General features: G+C 47.0%; 1 pseudogene; it reads right to left on the bottom strand.

Annotated features, from left to right (window-relative positions):
• Positions 1–4556: 4556 nt before the first annotated feature.
• Positions 4557–6288, bottom strand: LOC100451506 (peroxiredoxin-like 2A; annotated as a pseudogene).
• Between the last annotated feature and the right edge of the window lie 8872 nt (positions 6289–15160).

The raw sequence follows: 15160 nt of genomic DNA, 5'->3' as shown, positions 1-15160 counted from the left end.
AAAGAAAGAAAGAAACTACCTTGGTCAGAGCTGCATCCCTTTCGGTTCTTATTCCTGTGCATTATGAAATCTGCATAAAGCATTTATACCATTCACCATTGGGGTCCTTTCCTGTGGCCGTTAGCGGGGTGCGGTTCTGCAACGAGCAGTCAAGTTCAGGGAGCCTGGGCTACTCTTCTCTTAAGTCATGTGCTTCATCACTGCACAATCCAGAAAAACACGGACAATCAGCTCCAAGCATTTCCCTCGGGGGAATGGAGATGAGGGCAGTGAATAGAAAGAGGGCCCCAAACTTTTAGAGAATTTGTAGAGCCAGACCTCTCCAGAATTCCAGAATGAATGTCCTCAGACCTGAGGTTTGACAGCAGGCAAGAAGAACCAGGCTGCCTCCTAGGCCACCAGGCTGAGGTCTTGAATGGGGCCCAAGCAGAACACTATAGATTCCTAAATGCATCTTCAAGCCCAACAAAGATTCTTTCTTTCTTTTTTTTTTTTTTTTTTTTTTTTTGAAACAGGATCTCACTCCATCACCCAGGCTAGAGTGCAGTAGAATGATCACAGCTCACTGCAACCTCAACCTCCCTGGCTTAGGTGATCCCTCCACCTCAGCCTCTCAAGTAGCTGAGACTACAGTGGCGTGCTACCATGCCTGGCTAATTTTTGTATTTTTAGTAGAGACAGGGTTTTGCCATGTTGCCCAGGCTGGTCTCAAATTCCTGGGCTCAAGCGATCCACCCGCCTCAGCCTCCCAGAGTGCTGGGATTACAGGCATGAGCCACCGTGCCTGGCCAACAAAGTATTTAAGCTCCCACTTACGTCTAATTGGCCATTAGCACTTAGAAATCTGAAAATTTCTAGACGACTTTCTCCTCCTGTTTATGTGCATTATGAAATCTGCATAGAGCATTATGCCATTTGTTGATGGGGTCCCTTCATACAGCCATAAGCTAGGGTTTGGCCTTTAGCAGTAACAAACCCATTTGGGGTTGCCATTATAATCATTTCCTCATTGAAGAGCAAACAGAACTTAATTGCTCCCCTGACACACCCTAACCACTACCACAATGCTCCATTTTGTATTTGGGGTGTTTGTGTATATCCACAAGGCCCTCCCTACCTCTTGCTCCACACCTAGGCTGGTATGGCCTGGGGCCCATTCCTCCCACAGAGCTGAACCATTTGGAGACAGCTGGGAAGAAGCATTAGAAATTGAACTTGTCCTGAAAGGACAGCAGCAAAGCGGGAGGGAATGGGGCACAAAAAAATGGAAGGTAAAACAATATTTTCACAGTTGTGGGGATCTGGAGAAGGAGAAGAGGGGAGAAGTAAAAAATAAGAGGAACAAGAAGAAAAAGAAGACCAGACAGGAAGAAAGTTAGGAAAGAAACTGAGGAGGAAAAGGAAGATTGGCAGAAAAAGCAAAGAAGAAAGGGAGAAAAAAGAGAGGAAAATGGAAGGAGAAAAGAAAGAGAAGGAGGAGGCGGAGGAAGGATGGAGCAGAAGCAGGAGGTGGCTGAACTATGAAGTCAGGGTGGTCTGGGTGTGGCTCACCCCTCCCCAGTGTAGTACTCTAGAAAGCAGGCTCTCGGCAAGCGGGAGTGGGGTGCCAGCCATGAGCATGTGTTACAACCCCTCCAGAGGTCCTGAGAAATCCAGGAGATCCTGTCCCATCGGCCCCAAGCCTTCATTTCTGCATTGAGCTCCTGGAATCCTCTGGGACTGTCCAATTGTGTTAGGAAGGAAAGAGGATGTCCTCTGCACAATGCGTGCATTAGAGAATTAGCTCCTTAGGTAACAGGATTAGAGGGAGCCGGGCAGGCCATGGCCTCAGATGGAGATGTATTGCCTGTGTGCCTTTCTGATGGAACGGCAATCAAGTTTCCCCTGAAGAAATGTCCTATTAATGGATTTGATAGCACAACAGACGGGGAAGCTGGAGCCGTGTGGCCAGTGGCGGGGTGTAAATTGCCTCAGATGAAACTGTGGAGTCACTTTTGCCCCTTTTAAATAAGATAAGAATTAGTGCGAGGCCTTGATGAACTCGCCTTGGCCGGTGGGGATGAGGGAAAAGCAGAGGCCGGGCTAATTTGATTCCTGATCTCTGCCTGCAGACGGCCAGGCTCCTCCCAAGGAACAGAGGCAGACACACAGATGGCAGCAATCCAGTCTGGGTAATGAAAAGCTCCGAGACTGCAGGACCCACAGGCCTGAGCCTTCCTTCCCCTTGTGTCCAGCGGCTCTAGCACTGCAGAGAGAAGGATGTGATCACACTGGGCCTCAACTTCCCACCTATCACTGGATGCCACTGCCCGCTGTCCTATCCCTTATTGCTGTTCTTGCTCCCATTTTCCAAGTTAAAACACAGAGCCCAGAGAACCTCCATGACATGCCTTAATTCCCACAGCTAATTTCAGATGGAACTGAGATCTTCCAGACTCTTGGCTCTAGCCTTTTCTATTACAGCTGTGTTTCCCATCTTCTGCATGAAATTTTACTAGTCTGTAAAACTTTTACCACCAAAGAGCCTGACTTTTTAAAATCTATAAATGTACCAAAACTCTGCGACCCTTAGTAACATCTGGCCACACTAGGGACCCACCTGCTAGAAAAGGGCTGGGAGAGGCTTAAGGTTTGTTATCACAGTGCTAAAGGGAAGATTTACCTTCCTCTTCCCTCATCGCCCCTTTGGTTGGGCACCCATGGTTGGCACTTGCTGATACAGTGCCCCTGCAGAGCCTACCTCTATCTGTGATAGGGGTCAGATAAGGAGCACCTTTCCTACTAACCAGTTCCAGAGACTTGACCCACCCTGGTATGGAGGCTGGAAGATTCAGGGGCTGTCTACTCATGGAGGGGGTGGAAGCCAGCAGGATGGCAAAACGCCTGACTCAAGTTTCCCAGTTCGCCTGCCTGAAGGGGCAGCAGTGGGTACGATAGGAAGGAGAGAGGCACAGCAGTGTCTTCAACAGACATAGGAGAGCACCTTCCTTCCTGGTCCTCTTTGCCCTGCTGTCCTATCATGTATGACTCAGAGCTTTCCTCCACCAAGGCCCTGGGTCCTTGGAATGGCCCTGTTCTGCACCACTCCACCAACAGTAGCCCCATTCATCGAGCATATACTATGTGCCCAGCACTGTGCTCAGCTCTTTATCTTATTTAATCTTTATTTCCTATGAAGAAGATATTGTTGTTACTCCCATATTGCAGATGAAAAAATTGAGATAAAGTGGCCAGGCACAGTGGCTCACACCTGTAATCCCAGCACTTTGGGAGGCCAAGGTGGGTGGATCACTCGAGCCCAGGAATTGAGACCAACCTGGGAAACATGGTGAGCCCTCTACAAAAACTAGAAAAATTAGCCCAGCATAGTGGTGCATGCCTATAGTCCCAGTTACACAGGAGGCTGAGGTGGGAGGAGCACCTGAGCCTAGGGAGTTTGAGGCTGCAGTGAGCTGTCTGCAGCCCTCCTCATGGTAGGGAAGAGATGCTAGAGTTTTGGGAGTGTATTATTATTATGTTGGGTCTGAGGGCATGGGGTTTGGCTTCATCTGAAAGCTGTGGTTATTTTTTGTCTCCTGTCCCGATCATCTAGAAGAGGGGAAGAGGTCTCTTCTAGATCTCCAACCGGACAGGTTGGAAATTTTAAAGTAGTGGCACAGTGAAGCTTTTTATTCTCAATTTTGACCTCAAAAGGTCAGATGAGTGGGAGGTTGTTCCTATTGGTTTGGTGTGTGTATTGCCATCTTCTACATGGATACAGGCAAGGAATAGGAATTACAAAACCTGGCTGGGCGCGGTGGCTCACACCTGTAATCCCAGCACTTTCGAAGGCCAAGACGGGTGGATCATTTGAGGTCAGGAGTTTGAGACAAGCCTGGGCAACATGGTGAAACCCTGTCTTTACTAAAAATACAAAAATTAGTGAGATGTGATGGTGTTCAACTATAATCCCAGGTACTCAGTAGGCTGAGGCATAATTGCTTGAACCCTGGAGGCCAAGGTTGCAGTGAGCTGAGATCACGCCACTGCACTCCAGCCTGGGTGACAGAGTGAAACCCTGTCTCAAAAAAAAAAAAAAAAAGAAAAAAGAAGAAGAAGAAATTAAAAAACCCAAGTGGGCCTCTGAAGTGGCGCTGTACTTTTGGGACTCTATAAAGCTACTTCAGGAAAATTGCACAGGTCTAAAAGAACTGAAACCCCTGGGTGTTACAAGTTCATAGTTCAATCTTCACATACCCCTTTTGCTTACTGCCCCTGTCTCTTCCGTTAATGTATTCATACTGGAATTTCCAACCTTCATGCTCCACATTGAGTGGAAGAGAAGGAAGGGGGCTTTGTTCCTGGTGAGGCCAGCATGGTGGCAGCAACACCTGTATGAGAGGGAGAAGCACCAGAGTAAGGTGAGACCCAAAGAACTGCATGGTGCTCCTTGGTTCCTGCTCTGTCTGCCTGGAGATCTTCCTGGTGCTAAACTCTGGAGATTCGGGGACTTACGCTCATAAGGGAGGAGGTAATCCTTCATACAAGCCATCAGGGAATGATGGGTATGAGAAATGTCAAAGCAGGCAGGATCCTTCCTTCTTTCTTTCCTTTCCCCTCCTTTCTGGCACAGAAGGATGGTCTCACTCCAGCTCTTTTTTTTTTTTTATTTCTGATGCATAATTTTATTAAAGCCAGAGACGGTCATTTTTTCTAGAGAAACAGATCTCTGAGGTTAGAATGGAAGATAATGAAATAAGAGATTTCACTTTATAATTTACCTTTGTCAAACTATCCCAGAGCATATCAATTCTATTTTGAAAGTATTACTTGGATATCATATAACGAATTATTAATAGAAAACACACATGCCAAAAAACCTTAAATTCTGTAATCTTCAAGTCAATCATCAACTTTTCTTGGATTTTTGAAGACCCGGAAAGAAAAATAATTTCAAATAACAGCATTCAAACACCATATGCATTTGTAATGAGGCACAGCAATCAATTTTTTTTTTTTAGATGGAGTCTCAGTCACCCAGGCTGGAGTGCAGTGGCATGATCTCGGCTCACCGCAACCTCCACCTCCCAGGTTCAAGTGATTCTCCTGCCTCAGCCTCCCAAGTAGCTGGGACTACAGGTGCGTGCCACCACACCCAGCTGATTTTTGTATTTTTAGTAGAGACGGGGTTTCCCCATGTTGCTCAGGCTGATCTCGAACTCCCAACCTCAAGTGACTTGCTCACCTCGGCCTCCCAAAGTGCTGGGATTACAGGTGTGAGCCACCGCATCCAGCCCGGCAGTCAATTTTAAGCCTCCTGTTTCCCAGGTTTTAGCCTAATAATCCTCATTAGTTTTTCAGATTTTTGTCAGTCTTGTTTTGGGGCTATTTTGCCTCACTGGGCCTAAACAGAATATTAAAATACATTAATAATCCATATTGAGAGTAGAGTATAAATGGGTTTCTCACGCCTTAGGGACACAAGTGGAAACAATACATCCCATGAACACAGGTGAATGCCCCTGGTTATCCCTGAGCTGGGCAGTTTCACACAATCATTTTTTCTCTGAGGCCAAAGTCTGCGGTTTGATCATCTTAGCAGCTTCCAGAACAGAAAGCAGGTTTACCTTGTCTCCAGATTCATTTTCTCGGTGCCCAAGAAGAATGCCCTGCTTTCCTGATCCCACCACGAAAACTCCCCCAAGGATGAAGCCTTCTCCTTCCAGGTTTCCAGAGAAGCCTCCATTCCAGGCTCGGAAGAAGTTGTACCACACTCCCAGACGGATAAATCCCGTAAACATCATCTTCCGCCTTTGTGGACCATAGAACTTTTTTTTTCATCCAGGAAGATTTCTCTTTTGAAATAAGGCTGGAAATCCTTCACTTCGGTCCTGATGTGCTCCTTTACCACTGCATAGAAGGGGACGCCCAGCTGGTCCAACATGCTTTTCAGGGAGGACAGATCCGCAGCTTCCTCTCGACAGAGGAAACAGCCTGGCCTCCGCACTGCCATAATCACAGCTCCATTTTTTCCGCATAGCTCCTTTGCTTTCAAAGTCCTTGGTTCCTTCTGCAGTGTTTTCAGGTCTATATCCTCCAGGTACTCCAGGGCCGCTTTCTGGGGCTTGGACAGAAACACGTCTGTGTTGGCAAGCAGCAATGCCAAGGCGGCAGCCCCCAAGGCTCCTGCACCAATGGACCACATCCCCATGGTGAAGAAACTTGGGTCCTCAAGTACCTCCCTTCTGCCGGCCTTTTGCCGCCCCGACGCCCGGGCGCTAAGGGGCCAAACCGCCCGGCCTGGAGGGTCCCAGGGGCAGGCCCCGCTCACTCCAGTTCTTATAGGTGTTCAAGATGGAAATATTCTAGCCTCTTGAGTATCTCTCCTTCCTAGAAAATAAAACTTTCCCCCTCCTCATTTCCCCAGATTTCCAGCAAATTCTAGCTTTTTCAACTACTTGTGGGTGGAAGCTTTTTTCTGTTCCCCAGACAACTCAGACAACTCTAGAGTGCTCTTCAGGGTAGGTCACCCTGGAAATTGTATCTAAAAATAGCAAGCTGGTAGCAAAAGCTAGGCTTTAATGGGGACAGTGATGGGTCATCAGCCTATTGGTCACCCCAGAGCTAGACCTGGGGGCAGAAGGTCATTTGGCTTAGATTTCTCTCTAACTCAAGAGAGTTAATAAACTTAAAGGAGGAAAGGACCAGAGAGGTCATCCTATTCATGGCGAATAGCCGTTTGCCCATCCGGCCACCCTGGAACTGGACCTGGGGCAGAAGGTAGTTGGGTTTAAATTTCCCTCTTACTTGAATTCTACAGAACTTCTAGAAAAGAAGGGACCGAAGAGGCTATCTTATCCATCTTCTTGTTTCTGGGAAAAACAAAGGCTTAGTGTATTATTAGTATTTTCTCATAAATTTTCAACAAGACCTCAAAAATCCCTTGGGGATTCTAAAACGAAGTTTCTTCTAATATCTAACTTTAATTGCACTTGGTACAATTTTGAATCATATCCTTTCATCCTGTGGAAATGAGTCCCATCTCCGATCCATCCTTTTCAGAGTCTGAGAAAGAGTGGAAACATAATGGTCATCCATGAGCTCTTCCAGAGGAAATTAAAAAAAAAAAGAAGCAGAGAATAATCACATTGACCAATCTTTGTATGGCCATGCATGGTTTACAACATGCTTTCAGGTGTGTTCTCTCTTACATGAACTCGTTCTAACACTCTGAGGCAGGTGACTGTGTTAGTCCATTTGTATTGCTGTAAAGAAATACCTGAGGCTGGTAAATTTATAAAGAAAAGAGGTTTATTTGGCTCATGTTTCTGCAAGCTGTATAAGTAGCTTGGTGCCAGCATCTGCTTTTGGTAAGGGACTTCAGGAAGCTTCTACTCATGGTGGAAGCAGAGTGGGGAGCAGGCATGTCACATGGCTAGAGAGGGAGCAAGAGAGAGAGGAGGAAATGCCAGGCTTTTAAGAATAATCAGGTCTTGGCGGGGCGCGGTGGCTCACGCCTGTAATCCCAGCACTTTGGGAGGCCAAGGCGGGTGGATCACGAGGTCAGGAGATAGAGACCATCCTGGCTAACACGGTGAAACCCCATCTCTACTAAAAATACAAAAAATTAGCCGGGCGTAGTGGCGGTCGCCTGTAGTCCCAGCTACTGGGGAGGCTGAGGCAGGAGAATGGCGCGAGCCCAAGAGGTGGAACTTGCAGTGAGCCGAGATCGCACCACTGCACTCCAGCCTGGGTGACAGAGCAAGACTCCTTCTGAAAAAAAATACATAAATAAAAATAAATAAATAAATCAGGTATTTTGTGAACTAATAGAGCAAGAACTCACTCATTACTATGAGCATGGCCCAAGCCATTCATGAGAGATCTGCCCCCATGAGCCAAACACCTCTCACTAGGTCCCACCTCTAACACTGTGGATCACATTTCAACATGAGATTTGTGGAGGACAAATATGCAAACCATATCAGTGACATTACCTTTATTTTACACACGAGGAACTACAACTCTGAGATATTTACTGACTTGTCCAAGGTCACTCAGCTATGTATGACCAAGCCTGGTATAGAACCCTCAGCCGAGCTAAGACAGCACTCCTAAAGATCTGATCCTGTCTTCTGCCTTTTCTACTGAGGAAAAATGTAAACAGGAAGAAAATACAACAATTGTAATGGTTGTTGCCTTTCAGGGTAGAATGTATGTCTGGCAGACGGGGTAGGGAGAAAGACATTTTTCACTCTCCACCCTCTTATGCTTTCAATTTTATTTTTAAAAATGAGTGTTTTATTTCAAAAAAATGAAGTGAGTTTTTAACAAGAAACAACGGGAAAATGGAATAGAGCCTGGCCCCAGTCCTGGTTCCATTGTGAACTATGTGATCTTGGGCAAACCAACTAAACTGTCTTAACTGCATACTCAATTTCATCACCTATCTAATGGGAATAAAGAAACAATTGCCCTGCCTACTAAATCCACCTATCGAATTCACCAGACTTTTTGGGAATATTATAGTTCAGTAATTATTAATCTGGAATGGGAAAGGCAATATCAACATCACCTGGTTCAAATTATGCATGCCCCTTCTCCCAGATATTCTGATATCCACTCTCTCTTCCCCCTACACAGAAATCATAAAAACCATAATTCACAGTGCTACCAGCTCTCTGGAATCTTTATAAGGGGACTAATCACCTCCCAAAGGCCTCACCTCCTAATGTCATTACATTGGGGGTTAGGTTTTAACATGTGAATGCTGGGGGGGCACAATCATTCAGTCTATAGCAATAACTGAAGTGTCCAAACTCAACATCAGTTTTCTTTCTTTCTTTCTTTTTTCTTTTTTTTTTTTTTTTGATGGAGTCTCACTCTGTAGCTCAGGCTGGAGTGCCATGAAGTCGTCTCGGCTCACTGCAACCTCGACCTCCTGGGTTCAAGTGATTCTCCTGTCTCAGCCTCTTGAGTAGCTGGGATAACAGGCACATGCCACCACGCCAAGCTAATTTTGTATTTTTAGTAGAGAAGGGGTTTCACCATGTTGACCACGCATGGTCTCAAACTCCTGGCCTCAAGTGATCCGCCCGCCTCAGTTTCCCAAAGTGCTGGGATTACAGGCATGAACTCCTGCGCCCAGCTCCAACCTCAGTTTCCTCATGTCTAAATTGGGCATAGGCTGGGCACGGTAGCTCATGCCTGTAATCCCAGCACTTTGGGAGACAGAGGCAGGAAGATTGCTTGAGCCCAGGAGTTCAAGACCAGCCTGGTCAACATGGCAAGACCTCACCTCTATGAAGAAAAAAATCATCCAGGCATGGTGGTATGCACCTGTAATTCCAGCTACACAAGAGGCTGAAGCAGGAGAATCACTTGAGCCCAAGAGTTCGAAGCTGTAGTGAGCTATGGTAGCACCACGGCACTCTAGCCTGGGTGACAGAGCAAGACCCTGCCTCAAATAAATGAATGAATGAGTGAATGAATGAATGAATGAATAAATAAATAAATAAATGGGGCATGGCCATATTTATCCTCATAGGTTGCTGTGAAGATTAAATGAGTTGTTGTAGATAAAGTACTTAGCATATGTAGCATATACTCAGCAAACTATCAAATTATATAACCCCTAACAAACCGTATGTCCCTTTTATTTACAAATAGAAGAGACTGAGAGGATTAATAAATAAATGAATAGGTCATGAAGAGTCTAAAAGAGTTAAATACAGCATAAGAGGGATTATTCTGAGCAGCCTGTCTCAGAGGCCCGAGGGCAGATCCTGGAGAGAGCATTGGAAAGCAATAGCTCAAGTGTGACCCAAGTGACCATCATCTTCCTCAAAGGTCAAGTTCTCAGTGAGACCTTCTCCATCCACCACCATATTTTATAGATGAAATTATACCCCCAATACTCTCTAAGTCCTTCTCCATAGCACTTGTCAACATCTAACATATCACATATATGTATTGCGTATTTTTCTGGTTTATTATCTCTCTCTGCCCCAGCCTCCACAAGAATGTAAGCTCTACAAGGCAGAGATTTTTATGTTTTGTTGGTTCCAATCTCAGAACCTGGAAGAGTGTCTGTCACATGGTAGATGCTCAATAAATATTTGTTGAATGAATGAGTGGAGTTAGCAGATAAATAGGGGGATCTGGCAAAATGCACCTGTGCTCTGGGGCTCTCCCTGCTCCCTCAGAGGCCAGTCAACTGAGGGGGAAGGATGCCACCAGCCCTGGAGCTGGAATCCTTGGCTGCCTCTTCTATTTCTGGGAATGTGCTCAGCAGACTGTCCTTGTCCCACTGCTGCCTGGACTCTGGTCTGCTGCTGTCTTGAGCAGCAGCTCGAGACATTGTGAAACACAATGGAACTCACTGGCCATGGGGAACATTTGGGCCCCCAAGCTGCCATTACCTAGAGAAAGGAAATGCTCTGGGACATGGAGCCTGTAGCCCGGAATGAGTAGACAGAGAGATGAGACAATGAGGAGAGGGCAGGCGTGGGAGAAAGTGTGGAGGCAGCGAGGTGCCACATCCCTGTTCCTCTGAGGGGACTCCTCACCTTATGAGAATTCTGCCCACACTACCCTGTGGAGAGGCAAGACCCACTGAGGAGGTCATGTCGCCCTCCTGCCCTGGGGCCACTGTTGTTACCGGGGGTCCTTGCTCCCAGAGCTCCCAAGATGGTGGCGGGCACTTCCAAAGTGGTGGTGGGCTGCTTCCAAGATGGTGGCAAGCCTTGTGTTCTCTGACCTGGGGTTCTTGGCCTCAGGGATTCCAAGGAATGGAACCTTGGGCCATGCAGTGAGTGTTATAGCTCTATTAGAAGCCGTGGGTCACAGAAGAGAACTGTGGAACCCAGTGACTAGTGTTCAGCTCCATTAGGACGAACCTGGGCACTTAGCCATGTGGGAACAATGGCAAGCCTTTAGCCCGATCGGGAGCAGCAATGGGCACCTCACTGGATCAGGAGAACAGCAGACACCCTGCTGGATCCAGAGGGATGGAAGTCAGCGGCAGGTCTGCAATGGTGGCAAACAGCAGTGGTGGATGGAAAGCGAAAGATCAGCTCGAGCCTTAACACAGACCAGAAGAGAGTGCAGTTGCAAGATTTAATAGAGTGAAAACAGAGCTCCCATACAAAGGGAGAGGACCCAAAGAGGGTAGCTGTTGCCGGCTCGAATGCCTGGGTTTATACCCCAATCGTTGTCCCTCTCACTGTGCTCTCAGGCGGTAGATGATTGGCTATTTCTTTACCTCCTGTTTGTGCCTAATTAGCATTTTAGTGAGCTCTCTTTACTACCTGATTGGTCAGGTGTGAGCTAAGTTGCAAGCCCCATGTTTAAAGGTGGATGCGGTCACCTTCCCAGCTAGGCTTAGGGATTCTTAGTCACCCTAGGAAATCCAGCTAGTCCTGTCTCTCACTGTCTCATTCACCTCAGCATTTGTGGGAGGGCAGCCCATCCCCAGCCGAAAGCAAGACCCTCAACACATCCCAAAGGACACAAGCCTGCCTTGGTGTCCAAGTCCTCCAGAGACAGAGACAGCAGAGAAAACTCTCTCGGGCCTTAAAAACAATCTAGTCCAGCCTCTTCCCAGCACACAAACCTTGATGACATCCCAGCAAATGATCTTTCAGCCTTTGCAGACCTCCAGTGATGAGACCTCTCAGGATAGCTCATTTCATTTTTGAAGAACTCTTTTCTACACTGACCCCCAAAACTGTTTCCCTAAAACTTCCACCTATCCAGTCCTATCATTTGGGACTAACTTCTTTTTGATGTGAAAGTCCTTACACCATAACACCTTCTCTTCTCTGGGCACAAACCCCTCAATTCTTTCAGCACCAAGTGTTGGAGCTGGAATGACTCTGGACAGAGAGGGCAGAGACTCATCTTAGTGTCAGCAGTGCTGGTCCATGTGCTTGGGGCCTCAGAGGTGCTAGCAGGAGCCTGTAGAATGGGTAGATGAGTGAATGAATTTGGTGCAAGCTGCACAATTTATAAGTGAGGAAAGTGAATTTCTGCAGTGATAGGTGACTCAAGTAAGGTCACTCAACTCCCAACACAGGAACTAGCTCCCAGTTCAGAGGATTTTTGAGAGCTTCATATGAGAGTGCTTGCAGTCCTCATTTGCTTTGTCTTCTTTCATCTTTTCAGGTTTGGCCTGGTTAGCTGCATAGAGGCTCTCATAGCTCATCTGGCCCCTGTTACCTCTTTGTCCTCCCCTGATGTGACTTTCTTTTTTTCCCCCTACCCACTAGACGAGTCATCCAGGAGTATTGCCCAGGCTGGAGTGCAGTGGTGTGATCTTGGCTCACTGCAGCTTCCACCTCCTGGGTTCAAGCAATTCTCCCACCTCAGCCTCCCTAGTAGCTGGGATTACAGGTGCCTGCCACCATGCCTGGCTAATTTTTGTATGTGTAATAGAGACAGGGTTTCACCATGTTGGCCAGGAGGGTCTCGAACTCCTGACCTCAAGTGATCCACCTGCCTTGGCCTTCCAAAGTGCTGGGATTACAGGCATGAGCCACCACACCCGGCCTGCTGTGACTTTCTCCATCAGTCTGCCCACTCCAACTGGTTGCTTGCACAGACCAGTTGTGCTCTGACTTACAACCTCTGCCCCAGCTCTCCCCTCTGCCTGGAGCTCCCCCACCTGCATGTCCACTTGGCGAATACCCTCTCCTTCAAGTCTACATAAATCTCCCCTGCTCAGTGAGGCCTCCCGTGGCTACTCCATGTAATACTCTCACCTGCCCCATCCCACCCTCTCATGCCTGATCCCTCTTCCCCTGCCCTACATTTTCTATTTTTCCATAGCCCCATTAACACCTAACATTCTACACAATTAACTTCTTTTGACTTCAATTGATTCTTTACTGTCTGTCTCTAAAGATGGAACTTTAGCGCCATGAAGGCAGGGATCTCTGTGTGCTTTGTTCACTGATGTATCTATCCCAAGTGCCTGGAATAGTGCCCGACACATAGTAGGACCTCAATAAATATTTGTTGACTGAATCTCCTACTCAGAGAATCTGCAGGGCCCCAGGTCTGAATTGCCAGCCACAGGACACAGACGCTGAAATCATGATTGTTAATAGATTGGTTGATTCCATGACATGTCTCTTGGAATCAACTCATGTAATCATTGGTTGATTACATGACAGTAATCATGACATGATTACTGCTCTATATCACTGTCTATTGGGCACTGGCGACATGACTGAAGGGAGACATGTAGACAGACTTGCTGGGGGTCACCACAGAGGTTCCATCCGCAGCTAGGCCTGCAGGGTGCCCCCTACCCTAGGGCCAAGTGGAAGGTCTATGGATGCAGTCGGGTTCACGGTTGATATAGTTTGGATGTTTGTCCCCTCCAAATCTCATGTTTTGAAATGTGATCCCCAAGGTTGGAGGTGAGGCCTAGTGGGAGGAGTTTGTGTCATGGGGGTGGATCCCTCTTGAATGGCTTGGTGCCCTCCCCATGGTGATGAGTGAGTTCTTGCTCGAATTGTTCATACAAGAGCAGGTTGTTGCAGAGCCTAGCTGCCTTGCCCTCTTTCTCTTTCCTCTTCTCTCACCATGTGAAGCCTGTTCCCCTTCACCTTCCACCATCAGTGGAAGTTTCCTGAAGCCCTTACCAGAAGCAAATGCTGGCACTATTCTTCTGGTATAGTCTGCAGAACCATGAGCCAACCAAACTTTGATTTATAAATTATCCAGCCTCGAGTATTCCTTTCGAGCAATGCAAGATGGCCTAAGACAATTGTTGCCCTTTTGCTATTCAAACCATCTCAAAAGCTTCATGTGGTATCCTGAATAATGGCCCCAAAGATACCCAGGTCCTAATCCCTGGGACCTATGGCTCTTACCATAGATGGCAAAAGGGAAAATTTCAGATGTGATTAAATTAGGGATCTTAAGATGAGAAGTTATACTGGGTTGCCAGGGTCCGTCCTAAATGTAATGATTTAGTGTCCTTATTAAAGGAAGGCAGATGGAGATTTGATGACAGAAGAGAAGGCTGTGCATGACAGAAGCAGAAACTGGATTTGAGCCTTGAAGACGGAGGAAGGGGACATGAACTGAAGAATGCCAGTGACCCCTAGAAACTAAAAAAGACAAGGGCACAGATTCTCCCCTGAGAACCTCCAGAAGGAACCAACTCGGCTGACAGAATTGGTTTAACCCAGTGAAACTGACTTCGGACTGTTGACCTCCCGATCTGTAAGAGAATAAACTCGTGTTGTTTTAAGCCGCTAAATTTATGGTAATTCTTCACCGTGGCAAAGGAAAATGAACCCATGCCATTCCACAGGCAGTGCCCATTTTGCAATCACCAGCACAAACCCTAGTTTTGTTTTCTTACATCACACAAAACCTCAGACCCTCGGAGGCCAAGGTTGGGGTGGGAGGACCCCGCAATATCCTGAGTGATTTTCAGCCCTTCTGGCCTCCTGTTCCTCCGCTGGAGTGCTCTCAGTTGAGCTACCCTCTTCTTCCTCCTCCTCTGGAGCGTTCCACCTCTGTAAATAGACCCTGAAGTGTCTCGCTGGACTGGAATAGCTTCCTGGAGAGGACCCTCTCAATCTTCCTGGTTCCAAGCATTTAATTAGTCTTAAATGAAGAGTCCTGCAGAAGCGCTCAGCAGTCTGTATGTATGCTGATATAATCACATTTGCACATTGGCTCTTGCCACTGATTGTCCTCCTGGAAATTTTCCTTCCTCTCTGGGTTCCCTGAAGGTGGTTTCATGCACTCAGAGAGCAGCAGCACTTCCCAAATCTGTCCTCTTGTTTCAGAGGACTCTTCTAAATCCCATATCTTGATTTGTCATTGCACTGAACAAGGGTCGAACTGAACAGCCCCAGAGTATTCCTGAACTTCACATATGAACATACTAATGGCTACGACTCAGTGTTCCTAGGCTTGAGATTTTTGTATATTGTCTCATTTATTCACCACAACAACCCTGCAAGGTAGAATTACTATTCCCACCTTTCCGATGAGGAAATGGCAGCTCAGTGCACTGAGGGAATCAGTTGAGCTTGGTGATTGGAAACTATGTGGTAACTGTGAGCACTGTGCCTCGAATATTCCGGTTCTCCCCCTTTCTGGGCACTTGTAAGGATTGTACTTCCTGGCCTTGTGGTGGTTCGGTGGGTTGCATGAC

This window comes from Pongo abelii, chromosome 9 (assembly GCF_028885655.2).
Source record: "Pongo abelii isolate AG06213 chromosome 9, NHGRI_mPonAbe1-v2.0_pri, whole genome shotgun sequence".
Classification (NCBI taxonomy): Eukaryota; Metazoa; Chordata; class Mammalia; order Primates; family Hominidae; genus Pongo; species Pongo abelii.
This window is presented reverse-complemented; position numbering and strand designations above follow the sequence as displayed.